A 16,770-nucleotide genomic window follows, 5' to 3' on the forward strand; every position below is an offset into this window, starting at 1 on the left:
AAGGAAACTCGTATTTTTCCGACCGTGAAGTCGTACCAGTTCGATCTGGTACGAGTTCACCGGTCGGAAGTTACGAGTGGCCGTTATAGTGACTTTCACCGGTAAAACAGGTCGGAAAAACACGAGTGGGTTGCCTGGAACGCTACAAAGTCGTAAGTTGTGACTTGAAGCTGTAATTTACGATTTCAAAAGCCTGCCTGGAACGCAGCATTAGCGAAAACGACCGGACCACTTACTTCTGCTTTAATACCAGTGCTATTGGCACTGTATTACTACCACCTCAGTCATCACTATCATCTATTATTACTGAAATCTACCACTGCTGCCTGTACTGCAGCCATTACTTAAAATATGATCAGAAAACTCTATCTGTTTTAAAGCAGTACTAAAGAACTTTCAGTTATGGTTGAGTTTGGCGGCGCCAGTGCACCAAAGCGGTAGTGTTTTGCCTGAAAGGGGACTCCATCTCCCATGAGCACCAGCGAACAGCGCTGTAAACATTCTGATCTCCTGGCGCATGGAAATTAACAGAAGATGTCCAAACTAAGTTTCTGTTTCCAGTGGATCATTTCACAGTAAACACACATACACAATCCGACGGGAACGTGCCGCATTGCCTTCTCCCTCCTCGTCGTGAAAGTGAAACTTAAGTGAGAGCTGGTGTCCTACCATCCACCTCAAAGCTGCTTAGTGCCAGAGAAAGCGATACAGACCCCCTCAGGCCATGACAGAGGTGTCATTCAACTTGTTGTAAGTCGATGTATCATAAAAGTTATGAAAATATTACTGTATATGAAGTTTGAAAAGTTACTTAGTGTTGGTTTAAGTGATACATTCAAATCATTGTACTGTTCTTGTCCATACTGAATATGGCATACATTCACCATGTAGGCTGGAATTAGTATGTGAATCCCTTGGCTAATGACATAAACAAAAGATAACTGGAGGAGGGGCTTATCAAACACGGAGTCCAGACAATAAAACTAAAATGGAGATGGTGGGTGAGTGAAATAATATTTGAGAGGGAAAGGTAACACCAACGATCGTTGACTGTTACGCATGCTATCTATAAATGGAGGTGATTAGGTTAGGGTGTTTCCCAGTTTAAAATTAGTCTTAATTCACACAGAATACATGGCAATTTATTCCTACGAGATGCACAGACTGAAGTGCGACTGTTAGTCAGTGCCATCGTGCACCACCAGCATTATCAGCTCACACCACCAGCATCGCATCAGTCACATCATCAGTGACAGGAGGTGGTGCTGCTATCACTAGTAGCAAAGTCTCCACCAGGTTATTAGTTCCAGTACTATAAGAGATAAGAAGTGTCAAATGAGTAAATGTGAAGTGATTACTTTGCTACACATTACTCCTTATATTAGTGCACTACCAACCACATGTACTCAGGCTGTTATTACAATACTTCTAAGAATCCTACTACTACTGTTTTATGTGTTTATCGCTGGATGATGACGTTGAAGTTATTTTATAACGACAGAGATCTATCTTGTAGCATTCACAAGCGCCGCCTCTGACCAAACCTATCAAACCCAGTGACTTACAGGAACACACACAAGTTACATGCTTACCGTAGACAGTCCTAATCGTCAGTTTAATCTTTCCTCTAAACAGTCATAAGTTCACTCTTAATAAACACAAGCTAATGCACACACACAAACACACACACACACACACACACACACACACACACACACACACACACACACACACACACACACACACACACACACACCACAGATCTGTGGTTGTCCCTCTTTCGGAGGCTCACTTTTATGAAGTCATGTGACGTCCTGTCAATTTGGTCATATTTAGCACTTTGTTCATAGATATCTCTGCATTCAAGCCTGTTAAAAGAAAAACAGACAGACAGATACATATTCTCATTTACATCATGGAAGGTTTTTTCCCTTGCTTTAGCCTTTAGCTCATGTCATCCTGTCAACCACTGTCACTGACTGTGGGGTTATAGTTAAACAATGGTGTCAGACTTGACACCCACTTTTGGTTTTATCATGTGAACCCACTTGATGTCCTGTTCTAAAAAAGAGTCTGCACAGAAACCTACATGTAATGCTTCTGGAATTACACTTTTCACTTTCAAAGAAACAAAATGATGAAATGAAAGTAAAGTCAGCGTCAATGCTGGTCATGTTACAAAAAAACGGGAATGAACAATGACTAAAACAATGACCCTTTAAAGTGATCATGTTTCTGATGTCCATGTTTGTTCATACTCAGTGTGTTAGAGTTTGTTTGGGTCTGTGGAGCCATGAAAGAAGGAAATGGGACTTCTCTATAATTATTTTTTATTTCAGAAGAAGAGGATCTATGCAAACCATTTACAGTAAGTACAGACGCTGACTGTCTCTCTCTCTCTCTCTCTCTCTCTCTCTCTCTCTCTCACACACACACACACACACACACACACACACACACACACACACACACACACACACACACACACACACAGAAACTACAATTTATAATAGAAATATTACATCTTTAAGACATCACTTCCCCAGTTTCACCGCATCAGTTAAAACTGTATCAGATGGGAGTACCATGTTTTGTTTAGGCAACAACAGTATCAATGACAACCAAGATGGTAAGAGATGGTAAGAGACACTGTTGTACATGGTCCTGAACTTTGAGTTTGTGGTGTTCATGGCTGGTAAAACATTCCTGGATTTTGTAGGATTGCATAATAATAGCTAGAGACCAAGTAGTAATAACCACATTTCTTCACACAGGGAATGTGCATTTACTTTGAAACTGGAAGTGAATGAGCCACATCATCTTTCACCCAGACCATCCAAGGTGCTTCTTGCCTGGGGCCTCCACAGTGTCTAGAAACGCCCCTGTTTAGAAAAGCTTACTTATTATAATACCCTTTGATGTATTTTTTTTTTCAGGTGTGTGTGTTCCTAATTGTGTGATCACTAATTTCTAAAACATTGTTTACAATTGTTTTGTCAACCCTACCTCCTGAGTCACCGGGGTGGCCCCTTATGTACCACAGGTGTTTGTGGTAGAAGAGCACAGCATGGGCGGTGTCTGTAGTGCGAAGCAGGTTGAGTGGTTGATGACAGTAAAAAAAATCACAATAGTGTAATCTATTTTCCATTACGCGTATCAGAGAAACTTTAATTTATTAGACTAGATAGTTAGTGTAGATAAAGGGTTCTTTAGATCATGCCTGGTGGGCTCATTGATCACTTGAGGTAAATTGAGGCTAAGGGAAATCCCCTTTCAATAATCAGAGGCCTTAGTCAACCAATCAATGTTAAAATCTCCCAAGACTATCCCAACTGAGCATACTGAGAGTTATCCTGTCAAACACTAACACTAACACTAAACTCGGGCATCTTTGACAGCTTTGTCGCATTATTTCTTGGCTGAGTCCAGTTGTTTCCTGAAGTCACCATGAGGTTGCCAGAAAACCCAGTAAAAACTGTGGCAGTCTGCCTGACCCTGGGGTTATCTTCTTTGTGCTTAGCTAAGATGTTGCTTCGAAGCAAAGCACAAAACACTTGTGTTACAATGTGCACCTCATTAACTGCATATGGCAGCTGTACACAATACAGATCCAGTTAATGGTGAATGAATGAGAGTCCCATGATAATGAACAAATTTGTATCAATCACCTGACAACCTAACAAAACAAAGCTAATTTCTCCTTTCCACATACAGCTACATGTCATTCGGTGCCACAGCACTGTTGCTCTGGATTGAACAGAACACATGCTCTTTTAGGAGCCTCAACTTTGTTTTGTTTTATTCTATCAACCAGTAGTCCACCTTTGCCTTCTTTTTTGATGAAATATGCATAAAAATTTACATTTTATAAACCTTTATGGTTTGATTTCATTTTGAGAGCAGCGGTATCAAAACTGCTCTACTGGTTTGTTGGAATGACAACACAAGGCCTGTAACAATCAGGCTCTTTATCTTTGCTCACGTGTGGTCACATGTCAGTGCTGCTGGTCAGTGCAGAATAACTCCACTGAGGTGTGTTAAAAAAATCCTTTATACAGGAAATCTGTGCATAGGTGTGTGTGTGTGTGTGTTTTCAGTTGTCAAATAAAGGTTAAATCACTGCTCTCAGTGATGAAATGATCTGTGAAGCAGACAAAAAGAGACTGGCATTTATATATATATAAAAAAAAATACTGAGATGTACACTGAGTGACAGCTCTCTGATTAATGCTGGAAATCCCAAAGTCCAATGAGTAAAAGTAAACAAACAGGTTGAGAGAAAGATGCAGAATTACAGACAAAGACAACAAAACAAGCTCTAAAATATTTTGAACATTACAGACTGGGGATATCCAATACTGATTATATTTCTGAGAACAGACATGCACACGTGCAGTGGGAGTGTTACCTGCTCTGTTTAGTCACCTCAATTAGAACTGGGTGGAAAAAAGAAAATAGATCTTAACAATTACTAACTCACACCTAATGCTTCACAGTTTGGGTGGAGCCCTGGGAAAGAAGCATCAGTATTTTTTCTGGTGCTAAAAATAAATAAATAGAAAAGCTGCAGAGCCAAAGGTAAAAGCCATTTTGCTCATTTAAATTTTTTCTTATTTCATCATATTATATTACAGACCATGATGCTTTGGTTTCTATATGTCTTTCATGGAGCTATAAAGTTAATGTTACAGCTGATATGATTGTGTTAAAGATAATGGAGGGAGCCCCCAATGATTTATACAGGAGTGTTACTGCTGAAACTTATCACACTGTTAAATAAATGTCAGTTTGTCAGTCTGCTTATGGGGTAACCCCCTGTGTTTCCTCAACATCAAGGTTAAGAAGACTCAACTCTATACGCCAGTTCAGCTGGCAGGTCAGTGAGCACAGTCAGTGTTAGCTTACAGTGAAGCATCAGGAATGACAACAACATAGTTCTGCCACCCTCTAGTGGCAGCTCATAATCTAAGCACTGGTCTCAAAAATTGTTATTCATCAAAAATAAACATGATAAAACAATAAATATGATCAAATCCAGTCATTAAAAAGTCATTGTATGTGAAAATGTAGCATTATGCTTCTCATTATGCTCTCTCTTATCAGATCATATATTAATGTACACACTTATCAGTTAAGTTTATTTCCTCTCTTGTTATGAAATTTTACAGCTGTGACTTATCCACAGCACTTCTCAGAGAATCACACTAATATATATATATATATGACAACAGGAAGAAGTGTTGGTGCATGGTGTAAGTGTCAAACTAAAGAAACTGAAAGAGAAAGATGGTGGGAAAAATACCAAAAAGCTGCAGTATATGAAAATTTATATAAACGTAAATAACAGTGACTTGAAGATTTAAAAAAACAAAAAAACAACTTCAAGTTACAGCCACTAGAGCTCACCATTTTATCATTTTGCTTCAATCTCCATGTGCTTTTTGGAGAGAGAAAGCAAAAGGACTTGCAGTAGATGAGTGAGAGACAGTGAGTATGGAGGAGAGAGAGAGGGAGGCAGGGCTGGACTGGCCATCTGGCATACCGGGCAATGCCCGGTGGGCCGATGCACATATTTGGGCCGGCCCAGTACTGTCATAATTTAAAAAAAAAAAAAAAAAGAAGAAGAAAAAAAAAGGATATAGTTTTTTTATCGACCGCAACGGTATCTGAGACACTAAACGTGGCCCATTGGTTGAGTTTCTTGAAGGACATTGGGCTAGTCCAATGAAATCTCTCAGCTCTCGTTGGCCCGCCCCTCCCCTCCCTCTTGATCATTTTGTCTGTGCCGGGGATCACCGCCGCCCCCCCACCCCCCAGCAGCCACAGGTGCTGCTGCGCCGGGAGACGAGCGAGGAGGACCCGATGATGATGAGCGAGTGGAGGCAAGTAACATTAGCCTGGGGCTGGCTAGGCTACACTTTTGAGACATGTCCAAAACAAAGCAAAAAACGTTTTTACATTGAATGTGATAACTAACTACATACTGGTGAATGCAGCTGCCGCTAATGCTAACGTAGCTCCTCAGGGATTTCTAACTTTGATAAATTAACATGTGACAACATATTAGCCCATTAGTTGAAGGGCTGTGAGTCATCCATCATACATCTGAGACCTTCATCTTGACTTTGTGAGTTTATGCAACTTGTTTTGTCTCAGATTTTAAAAAAAGAAAAAAAGGTTTGATTATCGGTATATCCTTGTTGAAGCATTAGAGATGATGATTTTAAATTCAAACATCTGCATATCATTTAAGTTCAATTAACAGGAATGCAGTAGGCCTTAGGCCTCTTTTGAGACTTTTAAGTCATCCTTAATGACAGATAAATTTGTTCACTAGGTGTCACCACGTCACAAAAAGGCTACTTGGCTACATATACTTGTCAGAACACAAATACTGAGTACAAGTTCTGTTTGCTGTTTCTTGCAGGTCACAAATTTGGTGAGAGTGGAGCTGGCTGGCTGCAGACGAGGAAGTAGGGCAATACATACTTGTGCACATACACATATGAGAATGCATATCTATTTAGACCTGTAATTCTTAGACTTTTTTTCCCCAATGCTCTATGGTTTCATAATGACTAAGTCACCTTTAATACAAATGAGTTTCAGCTCTAATGCTGCTACTGTCTGTAATATGTTTCTATTTAGATTATTTGTCAGGATATTTTGTTATTATTGTCACTGTTTGTCCTTATCTCCCTGTGTCTCTCTCTCTCGCTCCAATTGGTAGAGGTAGCGCCCACCTCTAGTCATGACATAATTTCTGTTGTGATTTGACACTATAATGAATAAAGATGTATTGATTGATCAATTTTAGTCCTTGAGTTCATAGCTACACGCTTTATTTGTTAACTGCCATCAAGGAATATGACTCCTTTGTAGTATACGTTAGAGAAGACGCTGCAAGATTTGTGGACTTCTACGCTGTGTCCGCTGATCAGTAGCCTAGTGGGCCGGTCTGGACAGAAAATGCCCGGGCTGAATTTTTGTCCCAGTCCAGCCCTGGAGGGAGGTCATAACAAGGTGCTGTGTGGGTGTGTTTTGCTAGATGAGAAATGGAGATCGCCACCAGGCTGGAGGTAGAAAATCTCTCACAATTTTCTTCCTCTGCTCCCCCTCTCTTACTTTATTTCCCTCCATCTACAGCTCTCACTCTCTTCTTCTGTGTCTCCCATGAGAAACAATCTTTCATATATAAATAGCAGTGCTGCATACAGTGTAATGAGTCTTTTTCTCCTGGTTTCTTGCTTATTTGATGTTCGGGATAAATGATTTCTTCAGCATAGTACCGTAATTATGTTAGCATGCACATTTATATATTTAAATGATGTAATGGAAGATTTGCCTTCCACCATTGCACAGTGACCTCTTCCTAAGTTAAGTGGTCAGATAAGCAGTTAATGTAACACTGTCTTTCTGAAATATCTGCATTTTGATTTTAATATGGAACATTTGAAGAAGGCTGGATTTATGGTAACATATAGGTTGCACCATTGCACTAGCTAGCTTGGCAACAACAGAGGCTGACAACGAAGCATACATGGCTCACACTTTCTCCCTCAGTCACGTCCCCTCTCCACATAGGCATCCCAACCAAACAGTGAGTCAGAGTAGCCTATGATCCCTACTTTTCAACTAGCTGCTGCCAGAAATCTACTCGCCAGGATCTGCAGGTAACAAGTAAATATCACTTCCTGTAAAACTATTTAGCCCTGTAGGCCAGATGAACCATTCTGGCATTTAGATTTTATGTGGGTGCTCTGCAAGGTGTGTAAAAGGTCACAGTGTATCACACTGAACACTGAGTGTGCCAATGAGGGATAATGATCTTCATTACACTAGTGACTCCTACAGGTTGATTGGAGCATCTGCACTGAGGGAAATTGTGTAAACTATAAAGCATAATTTACCTTCACTTCTGAAGCTGTTGAAAGTCCCTATCAGCTGTAAGAATTAAGAATATCTAAAACTTTTGACTAGTACAATGTGCATGTTATTTTTCTCCTGGTGAAGCTTCTCTCCAACAGGTGAAACAAGCAGCTGGCTGAGGTCCATGTGCATCAGAGAAAGCAAAACAGTGTTTACACCCTCCCCGGGCCAACAGTGGGAGTCAGCAGTAACATGAGCTACAGTGTGAGGGGAACTGGCTGCTCCACTGTGGGACAAAAAGGGAAAACATGCTGAAAAATACGGTGAACGTGAGATGTGCTCCTCTTCTAAGAAACTGCTTTGTTTGCTTCTAGCTTTACCAGGTTTGCCAACAACAAGGTGTGCACAAACATTAAGATGTACACACATTCACAAATAGCTATCACTAACTGTTGGTTTTATTTTATTCAGTCAAATCCCCATTGTCTTTTTGTTTCTTACAGAATATGGTTTCAGTGCCTGAGCGTAACAGGATTCAACATTTATAATTTTGTATTTTTTAGTAGTTGTTGTTGTGGATGTTATATGTAGTAAGTATTGTGCTTGGAAAACAATGGGGAGGGTGGTGTAAGTGAATTAAACATGGCACAACATTATAATTCTTGTAGAGGGTTAGAGTTAATGGCGCCTCCTGTATGGAAGAAGATACTCACTTCGCATCACTCAGTATCTCAAAACAGGCTCCTACCCTCATAAGGACAGTTGTTATATAAGCAAAGGTAATATCATGACTCATGACCTAAACACGCCTAATGTGCTTAACTTTATTTGTTTAAGATATTTTTTAAACCAGTTTTGCAATTTTGCAGTTCCTGTAATTTGCCTTGAAACGTTTTGTAATATCTTATACCATAAAAGCAAACACTCTCTGAGATGGTAACATTTTCTATTTAATAATTACACTTAATACTCTGTATGCAAGTAGCTAAATAAGCAACAAACCATCCCTGTCCTTACTGAGTGGAACTGTCACTCACTTGGGTTTGATGTGTGCTTGCATGTTTGGGTGTTTCTCTCTCTCACACTCACTCTCTCTCTCTCTCTCTCTCTCTCTGTGTGTGTGTGTGTGTGTGTGTGTGTGTGTGTGTGTGTGTGTGTGTGTGTGTGTGTGTGTGTGTGTGTGTGTGTGTGTGTGTGTGTGTGTGTGTGTGTGTGTGTGTGTGTGAATGACCATCCCTCATGTTGTACCTTATCTGACAAGAAACATGGAGTGATTTCAGAGTTGTTGTGTACAGATCCACAGCGACCTGTTTGTGCTGCCCAGAGGGAGCCAGCAAGAATTCTAGGAATTCCTTTGACCTCATTAGCAATGAAGCCGTCATCCTTTGCTAATTCATCTAAACTGGGGAATGCACAGATGTCATTTTTGCAAATCATAATTTACCAAACCATTAAATTCATTCTGAAACCATGAATGACATTCCTCAAAGCTGCAGTGCCAAGTGTGTTAATGGGACAAAAGGGATTAGTATTAATAATATTTAAGTGCATCAAAGGTTGTATAACATATATAATGCATTATTGTTGCCAACATTTGCACACACAAAAGAAAATAAAAGAAAAAAGTAAAATTTCAGTGCAAAGAGATAAAATGCTGGTTCCTTATTTGGTAGTTTAGGGTCACTTACTGTAAGCAGCCCTAAGCTGCCTGTGGTACCAAAGGTGTTAAAACATAAAACAAACATGCAGACGCGATCGCACAACGTTCAAACTCAAAGGTAATGCAAAATAAACACATTCATGCAACCACACAGAGCTAAAGAAAGAAAAGAAGAAAGAGATGGAGTGAAGAGCAGCTACTGTATATGCAAATGCAGCAGCGTAAAAGCAGAAGAATGAACTCTCTGTGGTTTTTCTGACGAATGATGTTCGAGCTGCCAAATTTAAAAATGAGAGAGGGGGGTTGAGGGGTGCAGAGAAGGGAAGAGAGAAGACTAGTAGGAGGAGCGATAGTGAGTGAGACCGAAAGTAAGAGAGGAACTTGGTTAATTATTAGGGATAAACAAGAGTTACATAAGTGAGCTAATTGTAAGCTTAGTCAGTTTCTTCATTTACCTTTTGCAAATAACACCTGTGCATATGTGTGTATCAGGAAATGAATTTGTCAGCTGCTGTTATTTCTTCTTATAATGTGCCTCATAGTAATTACATAAATGATTTATTTGAATGCAAACATAGTAAAAAGGTTCAAATCTGTCTCTGTGTCTACTGTATGTATGACAGAGACCATATAACATGAGTGCTGTGCAGAGCTCAGCAAGTTTACAGTAAATCATTTGATTTGTTGAGTACAGTCAGCTTCTAGAGTAGTCCTTCAAATTTTTACTCAGTGAACACAAAAGTGACCACATTTCAGGATTCAGGATTTGTTTTCTCACTGAGACTCAATCACCAGCAAAACATAGTCAATTTCCCATGTTTACTATTTTGAAAAACAGCTTAATTTAAGTTTTAAACCCAGCAGTGATTTCCCCCATTTTGCTTTTTCTAAAAAGAACTGAAAGAAAAGGGTGAAAAAGTGCATGAACTGGGATGCATCTCATTTCATTCCCCAATGACTTATGTGGCAGACTATTGTAATGCTACGTTGTTTGTGATCAGTGTGTGTTGGATGAGGTTTTGTTGAGACTGATTATCTCATTGTTGTACATTGATCCTGAGATGTGGGTCAAGTGTGTTGGTTCCATAATGCATTTTGTAAGAAAGAAAGTGGAGTAGAGGCACCAAGCTAATTTTGTTTGTTTTTGTCAGTTCTCCATTGCATATTCTCAGAAAATAAATGAAATGGAGAAGATTTTCAACAATATCACAGAAACAGTTGTTTTTTATGTGGAGACACAGATACAGTGGATTGATACCATCCTGAGCTGAAATGTGAGCCACATGTCCTCTCTGTATGTTGTAATCTTGAGTTTCTCTGTTCTTTGTCTTCATAGCCGGTCTGGCAACATGTGCATGTTGATGCGTGAGTCTCTCCTGTTAAATCCTTTGCCCTTTCTGGATTTATAAACACGCAAGCACCACTCACGCGCAAGAAGGCAGAGTGCATTATGTAGTGTTCAGGTGGAAACAGCTCTCCAGAATCTCATCACCTGTCCACCCCTGCATGCAGTCGTCATCCATCCTCCGCTGGATGATGTGCTGCTAAGCTATCCCCAACCTTTGTGCTCACCCCCAACCTGGTCTGAGATGATAATGAAGGGAGAACCTCTATTTGTGATAGTGTGTAGTTTACTTTGTGGTGTTTTGCATTTTTTTTAAACCAGGTGGACCTCCAGACAGCAGGCCCTGCCACTGTTTTTTTTTTTGTTGACTACCGGTCAAATGAAATCTGATATCACTGAGAGGGATTATTTTGGGGGAATGAATCACTCTTAAGGTGAATTCATTATTAACTGTAACTGTGTTTTTAAATCTTTCACTGTGATCTTATTCTAAACATGCATCATGTACAGCTACAAATTTTGCCACCTGGCGACAAGGTCAGGCGAGTGGTCCAGTCTCAGGTCGACATCTAAAAGGGCCCAGATAAAGGTTTGTATCTCCTGACACTACACACACTTGTGGTTTTCTCTCAGCACTTTGTGCAAAATCATTCTCCAAACTGAATGAGGAAGCTTATCAGCCAGATCACTGGACTGATGAAATAGTTGGGTAACATTTTCAAGTGTGAAGTCAAAATAGTATCACCTTTTACCATTCATACGATGACTGTTAACAGTACAAAAATGGCAGACAATGTGTAGTGTAGTCCATTCATAGAGTCTGTGAGAAGAGCACATCTAGAAAAAAACTGTTCTCAACAGGAACACATAATTTTTATGTGAAATTAAAATAAACAACCAAAGGTAATGGAGCTGGTTGTCAGTGGCAGCAGTTCATAACTTTATCAGTTAGCTATTTGGTTAGCTGTGTCTGTTCAATTACAGTCCCAGAAACTCTTTAACATACTGTAATGGTAATCAAACTGTGGCTGCTCTGTAAAACATTTGAATGGATTCATTCTCAAGGCATTATTTAAGGTTGTATGTTTCCATTTATAAGACTGGAAGTTGGATAACATAGGCTATAAGAGCTGAGTGGGTGGAGGGTGAGAGATTTTGTCAAGATGAATATGTGGGTATTTCCTAGGAGCAATGTGTAATGGTGTTATGAAGTTAACATGAAAAAGAATCAGTACAGAGGAATTGTATGTCTACTTTTAGCCAACACTACAACAACGTGTACTCACACGTGGTATTAGCGTCTCAGACCTGTCAGTTCTGTCATATCCTTCAGCACTTTCGGATCACTGCCTTATTAAATTCAGAGTTGACCTGTTTCATCAGCGATCAAACCATACTGACACCTTTAGTAGCCGCCGAATTGATGATTCCACCATTGACAAGCTTGCTGCTCTGCTCCCCGTCTCTCTTGCCTCTCTGCCAGAACAATCTGCTTCTCTTGATGACCTCACAAATGGTTTTAATTCAATCCTCAGTACCACACTTGACTCTGTTGCGCCCCTCCGCATAAAAACGCGTCGCTCCAGAAAACCTTCTCCCTGGTTCAATGATACCACTCGTGCACAAAAACGCATTTGTAGAAAACTGGAACGCAAATGGCGCTCATCCAAACTTGAGGTCTTCCGATTAGCTTGGAGTGACAGTCTTCAGGACTACAAACGCATGCTCTCCGCTGCCAGAACATCTTATCTGTCATCTCTTATTAACAATAACAAAAATAATCCGAAATTTTTATTCAACACTGTTGCAAGCCTCACTCGCCAACCACCTCCAGAAAATAGCTCTTCATTTACTGCTGACGATTTCCTTCACTTCTTTAATGGCAAAATCTCCTGTATTAGAGATGAAATTGGCAGCCATCTACTCAGGAAGGGTCCAGAGCCTTTCTCTAGATGTGTTTTCTAGGATAGTGCTTTCATCTAAACCAACAACCTGTTTATATGACCCACTACCTACAAAATTAATTAAAGTACTTCTTCCTATTCTAGGCACCCCCATACTCAACATTATAAACATGTCCCTGTCATCTGGCATTGTCCCTAACACTCTCAAAGCTGCCGTGATCAAACCACTACTCAAAAAACCTTCCCTAGACCCTGAAGTTTTGAATAATTTTAGACCAATCTCACACCTACCTTTCATCTCCAAAGTTCTTGAAAGGATAGTTTCAAGTCAACTAATTGATCACCTTTCACACAACAGCCTCTGTGACCCTTTTCAATCAGGTTTTAGATCACTTCACAGTACTGAGACCGCTCTCACTAAAGTAACCAATGACCTTCTCCTTGCATCAGACTCCAATTCTTCTTCCCTCCTCATTCTCCTGGATCTAAGCGCAGCGTTCGATACTGTTGATCATACCATTTTATTAGACCGTTTATCCAACTACGTAGGCATCCACGGTACTGCACTCTCCTGGTTAAAATCATATCTGAGCGACAGAAGGCATTGTGTCTCATATAACAACACTACATCCGAATCCTCCTCAGTGCAGTTTGGTGTTCCACAAGGTTCTGTCTTGGGTCCCTTGCTTTTTGGCATTTACTTACTCCCCCTTGGTGAAGTATTTCGTAGATTTGGCATTAACTACCACTGTTACGCAGATGACACGCAGATTTACATACCAATTACACCCGACGATCACTCCCATCTTGCAAATCTTGAATCCTGCTTAGCTGCTGTCACTGACTGGATGTCACAAAACTTCTTACGTTTGAATGCAAGCAAAACTGAAATATTAGTCGTAGGCCCGACCAACCAACTACCACTCCTCACCGACCTTAGGCTAAACATTGATGGCTGTATTATCACTCCACACCATACAGTTAAAAACCTCGGCGTGACCTTTGATTCCACCTTGTCTTTTGACAGACACATCAGGGAAATCACCCAGACAGCATTTTTTCATCTCCGTAACATTTCAAAGATCCGTCCTCTCCTAAGTACCTCAGACGCAGAGATTTTGGTTCATGCTTTTGTTTCATCCAGATTAGACTACTGTAATATTCTCTTTTCCGGCCTACCACACCGTAGCACACACAAATTACAACTTGTCCAAAATACAGCTGCCAGAATACTCACCAAAACTAGGAAATTTGATCATATAACCCCAGCTCTAATCTCACACTGGCTCCCAATCAAATCCAGATCAGATTTCAAATTACTCCTACTGGCCTACAAATCCCTACATGGACTTGCACCTCCATACCTGTCACACCTACTCATCCCATACACTCCCACACGTGCCCTCCGCTCACAGAATGGTAACTACCTAATGGTCCCCAAAGTCAACAAAAAATCAGCAGGCGGAAGAGCATTTTCCCACCGTGCCCCACTCCTCTGGAACAGGCTCCCGCAATCAGTTAGAGATGCAGATTCCATAACCATTTTCAAATCCAGACTAAAGACCCATCTATTTTCTCAAACATACGGTATACCCTGATAGCACGTTTTATTTCTGTTCTGTTGTTTGTCTTTGCTTCATTTTTGTTCTTTGTTTCGTGTCACTATCGTCACTGTTTCTGTTGTTGTTGTTGTTGTTGTTGTTGTTGCTGTTGTTGTTGCTGTTCTGTCATGTTGGCCTAATTGTCATCTCTAATTCTCTCTTCTGTGTGTGTTGTCCTGTAAAGTGTTCTGAGACCATGTTTTGGTGATTTTACACTTTAAATAAAGGTGAATTGAATTGAATTGAACATTAACACCTAACACCCAGGTCTCCCTGCTGATAACAAAAATGTACTTTACATAAAAACAACAATGCCATTTGATAATATTTATATAACAGCTAATGGAACTGGATTGGATTTCAGAACACCATGTTAGACATCTACAGCATCTGAATATTTATTCTACCTTTTCTGGGGTGAGTGTGTGTGCGTGTGTGTGCGGTACATCAGGTGTGTGGGAGTAGGTGGACAAAATGTGTTCAGGTTATAGCTTTGTAGTGCTGTACTTATGTTAATGGCTGGCAATGTGTGTGAGTTTGTGTGCACTCATATAAACTGCAGTGTACAATATAATAATGTAACCTATCACTTGAAGGTAAAATAAGAAAACTGAGTCAAGGAAACCGATCAAAACTCCTAAAGCGGAATACTAAGCGTGTAAGTGTAATGTTCTTGCATTTGTGCGTCACAGTGCATTCTGTGCTGTAGTCAGTAGATGACGAAGGAAACAACAGGTTTATATAACAGCTCCCTCCCTTTGAGGAAGAAAAGGATGAGAAAAAAGAGCATGGATTAGAGGGGAAAGATGCTCAGAGACAGAAAGAGGCAGATGATGGAGCGCTGAAACAGAAAATTACGAGATGGAAATCAGTGGAGAAAGAGACAAAGGAGATGGTGGAAAAAGAGAGGAAGAAGACGATAAGAAAGAGGTGACACGCTACAAAAAAAAGACTGTTGAGGAAGGACAAAAGAAACACCGCACCTAAATATAGTTTAAATTTTATTACTTAATTTCCTTCACTGTTAGAAATCCACATCCACTCTACATTTCCCAAAATGCAAAGCGCAAAGCCAATACACAGACCTTTCTCATTGCAGTAGCTTTAACACACACACACACACACACACACACACACACACACACACACACACACACACACACACACACACACACACACACACACACACACACACACACACACACACACACACACACACACACACACACACACACACACACACACGAGAAATAACAACAACAACAAAATCCACTGGCTCCATTCAAGTGTGCTAATGCCTGTGTATTCTACATTAATTACTCACTGCCCTGTCTAAATCCTATGAATAACACTATATTAATACACTGCACTTTAAAGCTGTATTTATTTCATGCTTGTGGTTTTCATGTCTCTACGTGTGCTCTTGAACTGCTCGGCACGCTCTTGAATTGCCCCTCAGGGATGAATAAAGTTATTTGAATTGAATTGAATTACATATATCTTGTGGCTGCATTGCATTTTTCCTCACCGCAGGGAAGGCACAGGTGTAACAAATAACCGATAACCACAGCCATCGTTAGTCTAATTAGCTACACCTGTGATTCCCCACTGTGAGAAAAGGTTAGTGTCACGTGTGCTCTACCTCTTCTATGATGCAGCTGGAAGTTCAAGTGGTACGTGTTGAAATACTGGTAAGAAAACAAAACAAAAAAAACATGATATTGAGGACTAATGTTAAAGACTGGATAAATATAACATTCCTGTCACAGTCCTGTGTCAGCACATTGTCTGACTGTATTTTAATTCAACCCACGTGAAAGTGGAAGTGTTATTTTTTAACATCCTAACAGCAATTTTCTGTGGATAGTTAGCTTGTTCACCATTTTAGGTTGTGACAAGTAGGCTAGTGTTAGTCTGAGCTGTACTTTTGTGCTCAAAAGTGGACTTGGTAAAAATGCTATCCTGCTATCAGCATTGTCATTGCGACGTGCCAGAATACTCATGTGAGGATGCAGCTGAAAGCTCACATGCAACCTCACACAGCTATTAGCATATGACTTTAGACAGTAGTTAAACGAATGTAACAATATTTTTTAAGTGATGTGATGTGACTTTGGTGATGGTAACAGCAGTGACATACCTTCTCTTGTCCACAGCGAATCCAACGTCTGACTTGCGAGCATAGATTCTCGCCCTAGTTCAGTAGCCCTGGGGAATAGTTACATCAGATCCTGTATATTGATGAAAATGAAAGAGATCAGTCGTTTATGTACAAAATGATGAGTCATTGTGTCACAGTCTATACTGTATAGACATAGGCCAATTCAGGTACTCATACAGGCAAGGTATGGTTACATCACAACCAATGTCTCTTGATGTCTGTTACCGTTG

Source organism: Trachurus trachurus (genome assembly GCF_905171665.1).
Source record: "Trachurus trachurus genome assembly, chromosome: 8".
NCBI lineage: Eukaryota > Metazoa > Chordata > Actinopteri > Carangiformes > Carangidae > Trachurus > Trachurus trachurus.